General features: G+C 33.9%; 1 protein-coding gene across 3 annotated transcripts in view; it reads left to right on the forward strand.

Moving 5' to 3' along the window:
- The window catches only part of SLC16A7 (solute carrier family 16 member 7), a 156,696-nt gene that overhangs the window by 57,905 nt on the left and 85,184 nt on the right, over positions 1–13,607 (forward strand). Inside the window, exon 1 of one of the 3 annotated variants that reach the window (XM_076007445.1) lies at positions 2,217–2,726. The exons of the other annotated variants lie outside the window; for them this stretch is intronic. The gene's annotated coding sequence lies outside the window, so the exon portion shown is untranslated. Of the gene's footprint in view, positions 1–2,216; positions 2,727–13,607 lie in introns of those variants that run through there. 3 annotated transcript variants of the gene reach the window in all.

Consider the following 13,607-nt stretch of genomic DNA (forward strand, 5'->3'; position numbering starts at 1 on the left):
CAATTAATTCACTGCTGTTTTTCATCTATATATAACCTGAGGTTTCTGTTGTTTAGAGTTTCTTATACTTTTTATTCAGACAAAAAAATAGGGTTTTGTACATTTATTCAGTTTTTACTACTTAGTTATAATGTGAAAAACATTAATATCTCACAAGGGAAATGTGCAAATGCTGCATGAAACTTGGGAATAACATTATAAACAAATCTATTGCCAGGAACTTATTGTCATGTTTGAAACACAGAATTAATAACTTGTTCCAAGAGCATACATGCTATTCATCAAGGTTTTCTCCTAAGACTATCTGTATTTCCTCTCTCTCCTGTCCCTATATTGTTGAAAAATTTTTGAAACTGGAATTAGAAAAAAAAAAAAATCTTGCATCATTCTATTTGTGGAGTTACTCTTGAGAATTTGTGATCATGGCAAAGGTTAGTCACCTTCAACCATTTTCTCCCCAGGGCTTGTGGTGAACAGGTTCCTCTTGCATTTGGCTTTTCTTTTCTCAGTGGTGTGTGTAGCAAACACACCATGTTTATCTCACATCACACAAAAATCAGTCGCTCAACTTTAATAATATGATGTCTTTGTGTTTTAACTAAGATGTTTCTTCTAAAAAAAAAAAGTGAGTCAAATTGTTGAAAGTTTTACTGTGATTACGAAGGTGACAGGTTGCATTTTAAAGTCAGTTATATTTGCTATGTTTTTGTTCTTCAGTAAACACTAATTCACAATTTACTGCCAAGTGAATTTGAACTTTTGGTAGGTTTGTTAAAAATGTATATTTAATATGTTAAAATAATTTAGTAGGAGAAATATGTTTTGTGAGGAAAAATAAATTCTACATTTAGAAAGCAAATATATAATTTATAATTTGAGCTCCTTTATAACAAGCTCTGTAAACTTAATAGGCTATAGTATCCATCCATAGATGATATTTTAAAGGCTTTTATATTGTAATGACAGTAACCAAAATAATGCAAAATAGTAATAAAAAATTTATTAGCTATATTCTTGCCAATTCTAATCTGTGTAGATTTTATCTCGTTATTTTCTTCATTGCATAATCTTTACATATCAAATTTAGATATATCTTTGTGTTTCTCTACTTATTTAACTTTAGAACTTTTCATAATAGTACTAAAGAAAAAATATTGATTATACATATGGGAGCTTTTTAAAGTTAGCATTCTTGTTGTAATTAATAGCACGTTTATTTAATGAAGTTCATGTTTTTTTCTATAAAATTGAGTCTTATTGCCATGTTATCATTATGTAAAAGTAGTTGACAAAGCAAATGGCTTTATTGAAATTCTATTTTTCCACCTTAAAAAAGTGGGAAAAAAGAAACTAATCTGAGATCTAGCCACAGAGTACAAAGTGAATTATATCAGTAATTTTACCCCAAATAAATGCGTTGTATTAAAACTTCAATGTATGTCTAATTTTGTACCAGGTAAAATTTTCTTATGCTTTTATTTCATTTTAGTTTTTAAACTTAAGGTTTTAATAAAAGAGATAGAAACATACCACATATCTTATTTTGTAAAGGTATTTACTTTATTTGGGTAAATAGACACAACTTCTAGAGGTAATTTATGTTATTACCTGGCTATTGTAATTATTATACACATTTAGAAATGCAGTCTATTAAAATCTTTGGGAAGCATATTTTACAACAGGCTATTGCTTAGTGCTCAGGTCTAAAAACTGTATCTTTCACATTGAAAATCAAATGCTCCTCACCCACTGATCACGGAGAATCTGTCCTGCTATTCAATGGAGAGGAACATTTGGATCTAGACAACCTAGAGTTGGAATCCAGGACCCAATATTTCCCAGCTATATGGCCTTACATAAATAATCAAAACTCTGAGCCACAGTGTCATCATACCTAAAATGTTTACTGTAATATTATAATATCTGTCTTATATGGTTTAGAGAATGAGTTTATGGGTGTAAATTGTTTGGTAAAATAGTTATCTAGAATATGAGAAGCATTCGATAAATGTTAGCACTTCATTGTTCCCAAGGTTATTATAGTTTCTTGAAATGCAAAAATGGCACTACTGACCCACCATCAGATTCATTCATACTCTTAGCTTTGGAGACCCTTTGTTACAGAGAGCATGCACCTATAGAATGGGTGACCTTGTAGGGAATGTAAGGTGTGATCAGTCAGCAAAATGAAACTAACTGGCCCTCAGGGGATTCAACACATGACCTTGGCCTCTTTTTTTTTTTTTTTTTCCCACCACCTACCAAGTTACCTAAGCCTCAGACTCAGTGAAGATTCACTGATACATTCAAGCATATAGTATAGTGCTTCTGCACTGCATTCCATACGTGATATTAAATCACCTGATGGAAAAGATGCTTGAAATGTGGCTACATCAACATCACAGAAAAGGAATATCAGAAGATTAAATTTAGCAGTTCTAATTGGCAGACTTGCTCACCTTCTTTGAACCAGGAAATAATTTAAGCCAAGCTTACTTTATACACTGTGGGAAGTATGAACTAATTGCGCATGTCAAGGCAGGTTCTTCAAAAAGAGAGAAGTCCACCTTTTCCCATATTTGAGAGAAAAGAGAGGGAAGGGTAAAACAGAGAATCTCTGGAGACATGTGTGCAAGTTTGCTTCTAGCTAAAAGTTAATGATTAGTTGCTTCTGTTTTCAGCTCTGAGCCCTGAGAAAAGTGGCAAACTCGAGTTCTCTAATTCAGGTAACTCTAATTCAGATAACTTTAAAATTATACAAATTGTACCCATGTTATCTATATTTAGATTACAGACTTGATTATTTTCACTTTAGTGTCATCTGATTTTATATTCTGAATTTACTGAAAGAACAATGAAAAACTCTATAAATGTTGGCTAATAGAAAAGGATTTTACTTTTAAAGTGTTCCAAGTTGAGGTTAATGAGGAATTATCTGCTTGTATTAGATGGAAAAATAATTTTTACATATTTTAACGAAACTATTGTGATTCTTAATCCTACTGGCTGAAAGATATATTAATCATGATTATTTAATATAATGTATATTATGTAGTGTGCCACATCTTGGTCTGTAAGGATAATTTTAAAATTTGCTTTATAAATACAATTTTGAAAATAAGACTAAATTTTTAATCACTAAAAATATTTGTATTGTATATTATATCACAATATCAAAAGTATTCTATTCTTCTTATTCTAAACTGTTATATTTTTATAAATATCTATGTGTCTTTTGCTAAAGAAAATAGTAAAAGTTAATTGGTTTTTATTATGAGCCATAGGTAATTTGGTCTCAAAGCATCTGGGATAATATTATGACAACATATGAAGTTATTGTACGCTTAAATTTTAGGATATACTATATGTATAAGTTAGATATAATTAAAGACAGTGCTCACTAAATTTTGCAGCCTCCAAAGCTGGTATCTGAAAACAGAAATATCTATTACTTACAGAGTAATCATTCTACATTGAGTTCTCAATATAAAGAGATACATTGCTTAAGTGGCTGGTGTTCCAAGTTAGATGAATTTATATATATATTTATAAAGTTTTGGTTGATTCTAAAGTATCTGGCCATTGTTACCTTTATTCAGCAAGTATCCAAGGCCAAAAACCAATTGTTTTGGTTGAATATAGACTCAAGTAAACCCCAAAGTTAAATGTTATTATGGTACTATATATTCAGTTTTCCATTTATGTATTTTTTTGAACTGAAATTAAATGTCAAACAATGATTGATGATTTTACATTTGAAGTTTGGAGCTGGTAGGAACCTGGAAGTACATCACATTTTATATATGAGGAACTGGGTCCAAAGAGGGGAAGTAGCAACAGTTATTGGTAGTGCTGAAACTAGAATCAAAGTCTTTATTTACTTGGTGACAAATAGAGTCGATGGTTTATTAATGAATGTTCATGCTGTTTTTGAAAAACAAATCATATTATATTCCTTAATGCATTTCCATTTTGAAATATAGCTAGATAAGAGATGGCAATCAAGGTGATATTTAAAATAATGTACATTGTATAGTGTGCCACATCTCTTGTTGCATAGTGATATTTTTCAGATTCACTGGTGGCATTGCTAAATTTCTATACTTGGTTAAATTTATATAATCCTGTCCTTCTGCCTTTATATGGATATACTTAGATATTTAAGTTCTGTTTGCAAAAGGAGATCTGTAAGATTAGAGAAGAGAATATTGCCAGTTCTCATTTTGATACTCACTAAAGCCAAGCTGACAGGTTCATAATATATGTTTCACATTCAGGTGACTGAAGTTTTACTAATTAAGAAAATTTAAAATATGAGTCAAATCAAAAGTATGCAAATATATATGAAATATCTTCATTTAAAGTACTTCCTACAGCTGTCATGACAAAGTGCCACAAACTGCGCAGTTTAGTTTTTTAAAAAAATTAATTTTTTTATTTCAACATATTAGGGGGGTACAAATGTTTAGGTTACAATGCCACACCCAAGTCAGAGCTACAAGCATACCCATCCCCTAGACGGTGTGCACAGCACTCATTAGGTGTGAATATACCCATCCTCTCTTCCCCACTCCCATCTGCACCATACCGGATAAATGTTGTTACTATATGTGCACTTAAGTGTTGACCATTAAATACCAATTTGATGCGGAGTACATGTAATGCTTGTTTTTCCATTCCTGTGATACTTCACTTAGTAGAATGGGCTCCAGCTCTATCCAGAATAATACAAGAGGTGCTAGATCACCATTGTTTTTTGTGGCTAAGTAGAACTCTATGATATACATATACCACATTTTATTAATCCACTCATGTATTGATGGGCACTTGGCTTGTTTCCATATCTTTGCAATTGTGAATTGTGCTATAAACATTCTAATGCAGATGTCTTTTTTATAGAATGTCTTGTCTTTTTTTTTTTTTCTTCCCTTTGGGTAGATGTCCAGATCAAATGGATCAAATGGTAGTTCTACCTGTAGCTCTTTGAGGTATCTCCATATTACTTTCCACAGAGGTTGTACTAGTAGAAATTTATTCTCTCTCTTTGTTTGGAGGCTAAAAATCTGAAATCAAAGTGTCAGCTGGGATGTGCTTTCTTGGAAGCTTCTAGGGGAAGATCCCACCTTGCCTCTTGCAGCTCCCAGACCCAGGTATCTCCAATCTATGCCTTCATCTTTACATGGCACTCTTCCTGTATCTGTGTCTTCATATGACTGTCTTCTTATAAGGACATTTGTCATACTGGATTGTAAACCCACTCTACTTCAGGATGACTTCATCTTAACTAATTGTATATCTACATTAGTCCTGTTCGCAAATAAGGTCACATTATGAGGTACTGGAGATTAGGGATTCAACATATCTTTTTTGAGGGACACAATTCAAGCCATAACAGTCTGCCTCTTGACCACCTCCCCCCAAACTCAAATCCTTTCCATATGAAAAATATATTCACTTGATCCAAACATCCCCAAATGTCTTAACCATTCCAATCACAACTCTAAGTACAAATTCTATCTAAAGCAATAATGGGTGAGACTTGGGGTATAGTCCTTTCTAGGCCAAAATTCTTCTGCATCTGTGAAACCTAGAAAACAAGTCATTTATTTCCAAGATACAATGGTGGTACAGATAGAGAATAGGCATTCTCATTACAAAATGGAAAAATTGGATGGGGGAACAACATATGTGCCACTGGTCTAAAGCAAGTTCACAGCTTAACAGGGCAATTTCCATTAGGCCATAAGGCTTGAGAATTCTCTGTAGTTTGATGCTTTATCTTCTGGGCCTGCCAGGGTTAAGGCCTGCTCCCTTAACCCTGAGCAACAACTCTGCCCCCTCAGCCCTGGTTGGTGGTCCTGACCCCTAGAATGCCTTGCCCCAGCATCTAAAACTGAGGAAGTCCCATACTCAAGGCCTCTGCATCCATGGTTCTCCCCACAGAGTTAATCTTCTTTTGTTTCCTGCTGGCTCTGTTCTTTTCAATGCAGGCCGATGGTGTTTCTGCTGGTATAAAAATTTCCAAAACCTTGTCAGCCTCTTGTGCAATTCACAGGGGTCCAAGCCATCAGGCAAGAGGGTCCTCCACACATCTTTTCTATATACCTTCATCTCTATTCCTGAATTTGAGGTTTATTATTCTTGCGTAGTTTACTATATATGTATGGTTCTGCATATACTATTTTATAAAGTTTTATGAGTTACTAGACCTCATGTATGGGTATCTGAATTAGTCCTTTTAAAAAGTCGCATGTTCTATTTGTTTAATAATATATTTAAAATGATGTTGCTCAAATATATAGTTTTAACTCATTCATTTTAACACCATATATTCCATTCTATGAATACATATACTTTAACTATCCATTCTTTTATTGATATACATTTAAAGTATTTCTAATTTTTTAACTTTTATATGCCATGCTGCTATAAACAATCTTTTACATTTCCTTCTTGTGCACACATGTGCACATCTGCAATTGAAATTGATGATCCATAAGATATACACATTTTTTGACAGGGGATTTTTGAAGCATAAGAGAGTTCTCATTGCTCCACATCCTGTGCTTGTTTGGAAGATTAGAAATCTAGGCTTTAAGCCATGGAGTAGCTTCACTCAGTTTTTGTTGTGAAGTCCACCTGTGTCCCCTTGGCTCCAGTGTAAAAAAATTGTTGTTCTAGGTTTTTCTTCCTCCATTCAGAAAGAGTTGAAGATATGGAAAGCAAGCCCAGACCAGCACGAGGCTTGCATCAATGAGACAGACTTTCTCCTCTCTCATCCTGCATGGAGTACTTAAAGTCTTCTCTATCATGTAGAACTCCTGCTTCATTGACTGTTTCCAGTCCCAGATACCAGCAGACCCATCCTTTCATTACATTGTTTACATTCTGTTTCTTGGCAATGGAGGTGTTTATTGTTGTTTTTGTTGATGTTGTTATTATTATCACTTTTGTTATTTAATTTGGTTTTCTATTGTCAGACTTTTTCATCACCATGTGCTTGTAGCAGAGAGGTTATACCCAAATGTAAATTTACAAAGATATATTGATCTATTGGGTGACTTTTGACTAAACCTGGACAGCAAATAGTTAAGTCTGAAGTGGTTGGAGGTTCTGTATTGCCTGTTGCAATAAGAGAGATCATGTTTGAATTCTAATTGTATGGGTTGCCAAAAGTGACATTCTTATATAAAAATCAAAGAGCCTTATTTTTATTCTTACCTAGATGGAAGGTTGTGCCATCTCCATGCCATGATGGTTCTGCAAGTCTACTTTATGGTAGTCCAAGGACTTTAATTCAAATGCAGTTTTGGATCTAGTCAGCTATTTGAACCAAAGCTTTAATGAAGCTTTGGAATTCTGCACCATAAAGCATTAAAGAGTTGACTTTGACTTAGAATAAGTTAACTTTGACTTAGAATTTAGGTAGAAGCGCACGTTTCTATCACCTGTATCATAAAACAACTTTCAAGACTCTTATAAAATTTAGAATTTTGAGCAGTGTAATAAGCATGTCAGGATGATTTTGCTACATAATGTTGCCCATATAATGAAGCTAACCTGGTGGACAAAATTTTTAGTATTTTTTATATGAGTAGAAGAACATTTGCCAAAAATGATGAATTGGTTTTGGCATAATTAATATTGAGCTGTTCTTTCTGACACTAATTGGCAAATAGATTCGGTTGTTTCTTGGAGCTAGTTATGACATATACTGTTATAGTAAAACCATGCCAACAATATAGACAGAATCAATACTGAAGTTGAGAGTCCCATGATGTTGAACAAAATTAAGCTGTAACTCAGGAAGGTGATGACCTGTGTTACTTATAGACTAGACAAATTGCCAATAAATATGCTTTTCTTCAGTCGAATGGAAATTCCTCACATATTTAATTTCTGTTAGCAATAAAATAGTTTAAATTAACATTTAATTAATATATTTTATTCACTTTAGTCTAAAAATCATAGAAATAGTGAGTAATTATCTCATGTAACCCAAGAGGACATTGACTAAGATGAAGACAATATCACAGTATTCATGTCTTACCCATAACACTGAACTTAATATCGGAACAATTTTATAAAGATGATACTATGTTTTTAATTCTGTGCATCAGTTCTTCCAAGTGGCTTCAGTCTCTTTTGGATTTTGCTGTGATATTTGTTGGAGCATTGTTGGTTATCTTACTGGAAGAAGGAATTGACTTTACCTCTTAGTTCTCTAAGGATACCATCATCTCTCTTGCAAGGGACTACTGCACACATTCTTGTTGGATTCTTTTTCTCTTCTCTTGTCACCTAACTAAATCATGCTCATCATTCCAGGCTCAGCCAAAATGTTTTTATGATCTCCGCAGGCTTGTTTAGTTATACTGCTTTATACAATAGTTATTGCCATAGACCAGCTTTTCTCAACTAGAGTTTGATGAGAAAATTATGCTTAATGACCTAAGTCTTAGGACCTAATGCCATCCATTGTTTATATTGAGTTAACTTTTCCCCTATGCATTGAGGCACATGATATTTGTGTAACATTAGGAGAACTACAAGGAAATAGTCACTCAAATCATTTTCTGCTTTTATTGGTTCAGATAACTCCAGCTGAAAAGGCTGCCATAGAATATTATAATCTTATTTCCTTATTTGTTGTTATTTCCCAAAGGATTGTATGCTCTGTGATGGCATTGACTACATCTTGTTCCATCATTGTACCTCTAGGGTTAGCACACTGAACTTCTACACAAGAGTAAGATAAATATTTGTGAATTGAATGATAGAATGAGGGATGCTTCTTTTGGCAGAATTTTGGTGATAGCTATTTAAAGTGATAAGTAATTCTTACCACAATGTCGAAGGACCTTAGGTTACATATTAACTATTGTTGATATTTGAAAGGTCCCATCAGGTGGAGACAGCAGAGGACTCTCTGAACCATGTTGATACTTACTGTCCAGGGTACCAGTGTTACATTTCTTGCTAGTAGGTCTGCTTAGGTTAAGGCAGTGTCCTATGCATTGTTACCAGCTCACTTAAGGAAGAGGTGATGAGAGGAAAGTGTAGAAAAGAGGAGAAAGGTGGCAGAAATAAAGCAGAGAAACTATGTCCCAATAAAAAAAAAAAAAGGCTAGGATTTAGGCAAAAATTCCAATCCTGTGGGAGCTGGAGTGGGAACCAGCAGTCAAGACAGAAGTCATGCTTTATAAATTGGGGTACATTTAGGAAGTCTGTAACACAGGTGACAATTGGGTGCCCCAGTCAGACTGGATGTGATGAGACAAAAGATGGATGGATCAAGTTAAAACACACTAGAAGATGTGAGGCTTCTGAAATACTAAGACTCAGTTATAATTGTCCCAGAAAGTGGTAGGGCTGATCATCAGTTCTTAGGCCATTTTACCCCAACTGAGCGAATTTGAGTCAGCAGGGGTGATGACAGAACAAGGCCATGTGTTTTTCATTATCCAGCAGGCTAGCTTGGGTTATTTTATAGGACAATGATGACAAGGGTCTGAAGAGACCTTTGAGACCTGGCAAGAGAGGACAGACTCAAATGTACAAATAGTTTTGAACTATCTACTTATTTCATATGTGGTGTTGTCTCATTTATTGGCCACAGTATTATGGACTGAATGTTTATGTCTACCCAAAATTCATATGTTGAAAGCCTTAATACTCAATGCAGTGGTATTTGGATATGGTGCCTTTGGGAGGTAATTAGGTAATGAGGAGAGGGTGCTGGTCTGATGATATTAGTGCTCTGATAAGAAGAGATACCAGAGAGCTTAATTTTTCTCACTCTTTTCTGGGACCAACCAAGGCCAAGTGTTCCACACAGCAAAAAACCCTCACCCTCACCCAACCATGCTGGTATCCCAATCTCAGACTTCCAACCTCCCAAACCATGAGAAAATAAATTACCATCACTGAAGCCACTATGATATTGGTTATGATAGCCAGAGCGGACTAATGTACACAGCAAGTCATGTGGCCAAGCCTCAGAGTAAATGTAAGAGGAAACTACTTAAAGAGGTAGATACAGTGAGGGGAATTATTTGTGGCCTATTTTGCAATAGTCTGTGGCCATAATTGTGCCATAGTCTTGAATAAATATGGTATTGATGTATTAAATTTTGTGTAGGGATGATACATTAATGAATTATGCTTCTTTTGATATAAAATAGTTTAAGAAGCTAGCCTTCTTAAACTATTCTTAAACTAAAGTTCATTTTAGAGAAAATGAACTGGGTCAGATATTCTGATGTTAGTCAGCATTTCTGCTTTCTGTGTCATGTGCTTGCTTATTAAGTAAATTTCAGGATATGTATGTGTTTACTAAGTTTTAAGGCTATCTCATATTTCCCAGTGGATATATATAAATGAAACCAAATGACAATCAGGCTAAATATTCATTAAATCTGCCATCACATAATCTATTCAAAACTTAATTTTTTTTTATTATTTTATTGTCAATTGACCTTCAGGAAAATTATCAAGAAATTTATGAGGGTAACAACATAAATCTCTTTACCCAGGTATCTACTGGATAAAATATGACTCATGGCTTTCTTGCTCCTGAAATGATTAAGTCTCAAACCTGAAGTTGACTACAGAGTCATTGTATAGATTGATGTTCTCAATGACTAACATTTGACAGAATTTGCTTCTGATTTATTGCACTTGTAGGTAAAAACAATTTACTTCATTTTTTAGTAATTTTACTATGGTCTTTCACTAATTGGATGAAGAAATTAAATTTCTTTTGTACTGAGGACATGTGAAGTTTGAGTAAACTAATCCTTTAAATTAAACTCTTATTTTTTGCAGTACAATTTCAATTTTTTTTAGTATGCTAACAGGATTTCTGCTCTTTTATGTCAAGTAGCTCCTGATTTTTTAAATTGTACCTAACGTTAAATTATTACTCATATAAAATCTATTTAGCAATTATTGGATTTTTAATCACCATTTATCCATTCGAGAAAAGCAAATGTACTTGAAAAATAATCATAAACAATTAGGCACAGCCCTCAGTTAGTGAGCTTATAATTCCTAGAAAATGGAGAACTAAGAAATAGCTTTTATATTACTCTTTGGGAGTACTTTGAATTATTTAATGTTTTAAATTTTTTTAAGAATTAAAGTATGCCACATTAAAGAAGGAAACAAAATATGAAAAATGGAGGGAATGAAAATACTATATAATTCTTCCTAGCGTATTTTCATCTACTAAGTAAGTAAAGGAACATTATTTATTTTATGTTTTCTATCTTATATAAATATATTGGATAAATGCAAAAGATTTTAAGTAACATTTCCATAAGGAAGCATATTTATGTAGTAAATGTCCAGAAGTCTACCATTCAACTGAATAATTTACCAGAATGTCACCTGAAGTGAGTTTATTCCTCTCCTGTTTCATCCCCACACTGTCCCCCACAGAGGTTACTATTATTTTAAACTTAGTATATTTTAGCCCATTGCTTGTGTGTGTTTTAGTTCTATGCTTAGTGTTTTATCTCATAATAGAAAGAATTAATAAATAATTATGAATTTTTGACACTTTGGATTCATAATGGAATATGGGATGAGATCTTGGGGCTCCAGTCTTTTCGTAAACTACATTTTGCTTTCTAGTAAAAAAATAAAATTGGAATTTGTGTGTGAGGAAATGGCTCCAACAGATCATTATAGGATGGGGCAAATGACTATTGGAAGGGGTAACATCCAGACTGGAAAAACTTAAATATTGAACATGAAATATTGAACAGATATTCTTAAAGGAACTTTAAATATTTGTATCCAAGTATTAATTAATGAAGCCTATGTTATTTCTAACTTACTTAAATTCCTTCCAAACTAAACATGTTATCTTCTTCTAGTTCCTTCATACCTCTCAGATTTGTCCTCCTGTTTTTTTCCAAGGCCACTGCTTTGTCATGACTTCTCTAAATTACTACAATAGAATCTAACTATTTCTTGCTATATCCTCTGTCTCCAGCTGTCTTCTTTACCCCATCTCTAGGATCATATTCTAAAATGCAAACTAAGCAAATCATTTCCTTCCTCAAAAACCAGAATGTGATTTCCAAAGCTTGAAGATGAATAGACTGTGTCCATTTCCACCCTCATTTTTCTCCAGGTACATGTGTCATGGTGCCCTCCTGCCTTTTACTTCCAGGACATACCAACTGCCAATCCCACCCCAATCTCTATTATTACTACTCCCGATCCCAATGACCCCAATTCATCCCAGGAGTGAATCACATTCACCTTTCAAGACTCAGCTCAACCAGCTCAATGTGACCTTCACTCCTCTTGATGCAGTTCCTTGACTGTCATCATTTAGGTTTGGTTTTCCTTCTCTTAGCTTCATAGAAATCTGAATTTACCCATTTCATGATGTTTATCATGCAACATAATTATCTACCTCATAGTTACCGCCTAGATTGTGTTCTTTTATAGATTAGAGACTATATGGTTTAGACATCTTTGTATTTCCCATGTCTGGCACAGTCTTTAGCATAAAATGGTATACTAAGTAAATGTTTGGTGAGTGAATGAATGAATGCTGGAAACAAGAAGACGTTAAATGTAATGTTCTGCCTTTTTTTGATCATAAGAGCAGAATTAGAATGAAGAAAGAAGCTTGGTAAGGCTTACTTCTAAGAATAAAAACTCAGGGTGGAAAGTTATTGCCTCTGAAATGATCATCTCAGAGAGAGGCAGGATCTGAAACTGAAAACCAGCAGGGTTAAAACTCCATTAACTGTGGAACTTACTTATTCTTGTTTATTATTTTTACTATCCCCATGTGTTTTTCCACAATTATGATTAGTAATAACCTGAAAGAGAAAGGTGTTTTCTGCCTAACTTAAGGAGCACCAAGGCAAAGCAGGTTAGGGAGATTATCCCACTTTGAAGTCAAAACTGCCAAGTATAGCACTTTTACAGAGGATAGAGAGGAAACGAACAAGAGGACCAGACTAGGTTGAGCCCATGAGACCTGTAGCCAAGAAATAATAAAGCAGAGAGCAAGTGGGTTGGTCTCAAGAGCTTCCAAGAGCCCTGGGGCTGAATATCACAGAGCATGGGAGACTTTTTTCAATATAGTGTTTTCCAAATATTTGGTAACCAGGTTTAAAAAACAACCTTGGAACTTCAGAATTATATCTAGTCTTATTTCTCTGAGACTAAAAACAAATTACATTCATTACAATTGTGTTTTGGATTGAGAAGAAAGCAGGGAGAACAGAAAGAGGATCTTTAGCTTATATTTTTCAGAAGTAAATAAAACAAGAATTCCTCTACATCTTACTTTTGTTTGCCACTTTATGTTTGTCAACTTTGTTTTTAACTTTTATCCCTGATAGATTAATATAATATTTATCAAAATACTCTATTTTCCTTTTAATATACTCTTTTATTTCTACAGATTTAGGGAGTATAAGTGGTTTTTTGTTACATAGATGAAATTTATACTGGTGAAATCAGGGATTTTAGTGTACCCATCGCCTGAATAGTGTATACATGGTAATACAGAATAGCATAATGGACACTGGAGACTCAGAAGGTGGGAGAGTGGAAGTGGAGCAAGGGATCAAAAA

Source organism: Microcebus murinus, chromosome 10 (genome assembly GCF_040939455.1).
Source record: "Microcebus murinus isolate Inina chromosome 10, M.murinus_Inina_mat1.0, whole genome shotgun sequence".
Lineage (NCBI taxonomy): Eukaryota > Metazoa > Chordata > Mammalia > Primates > Cheirogaleidae > Microcebus > Microcebus murinus.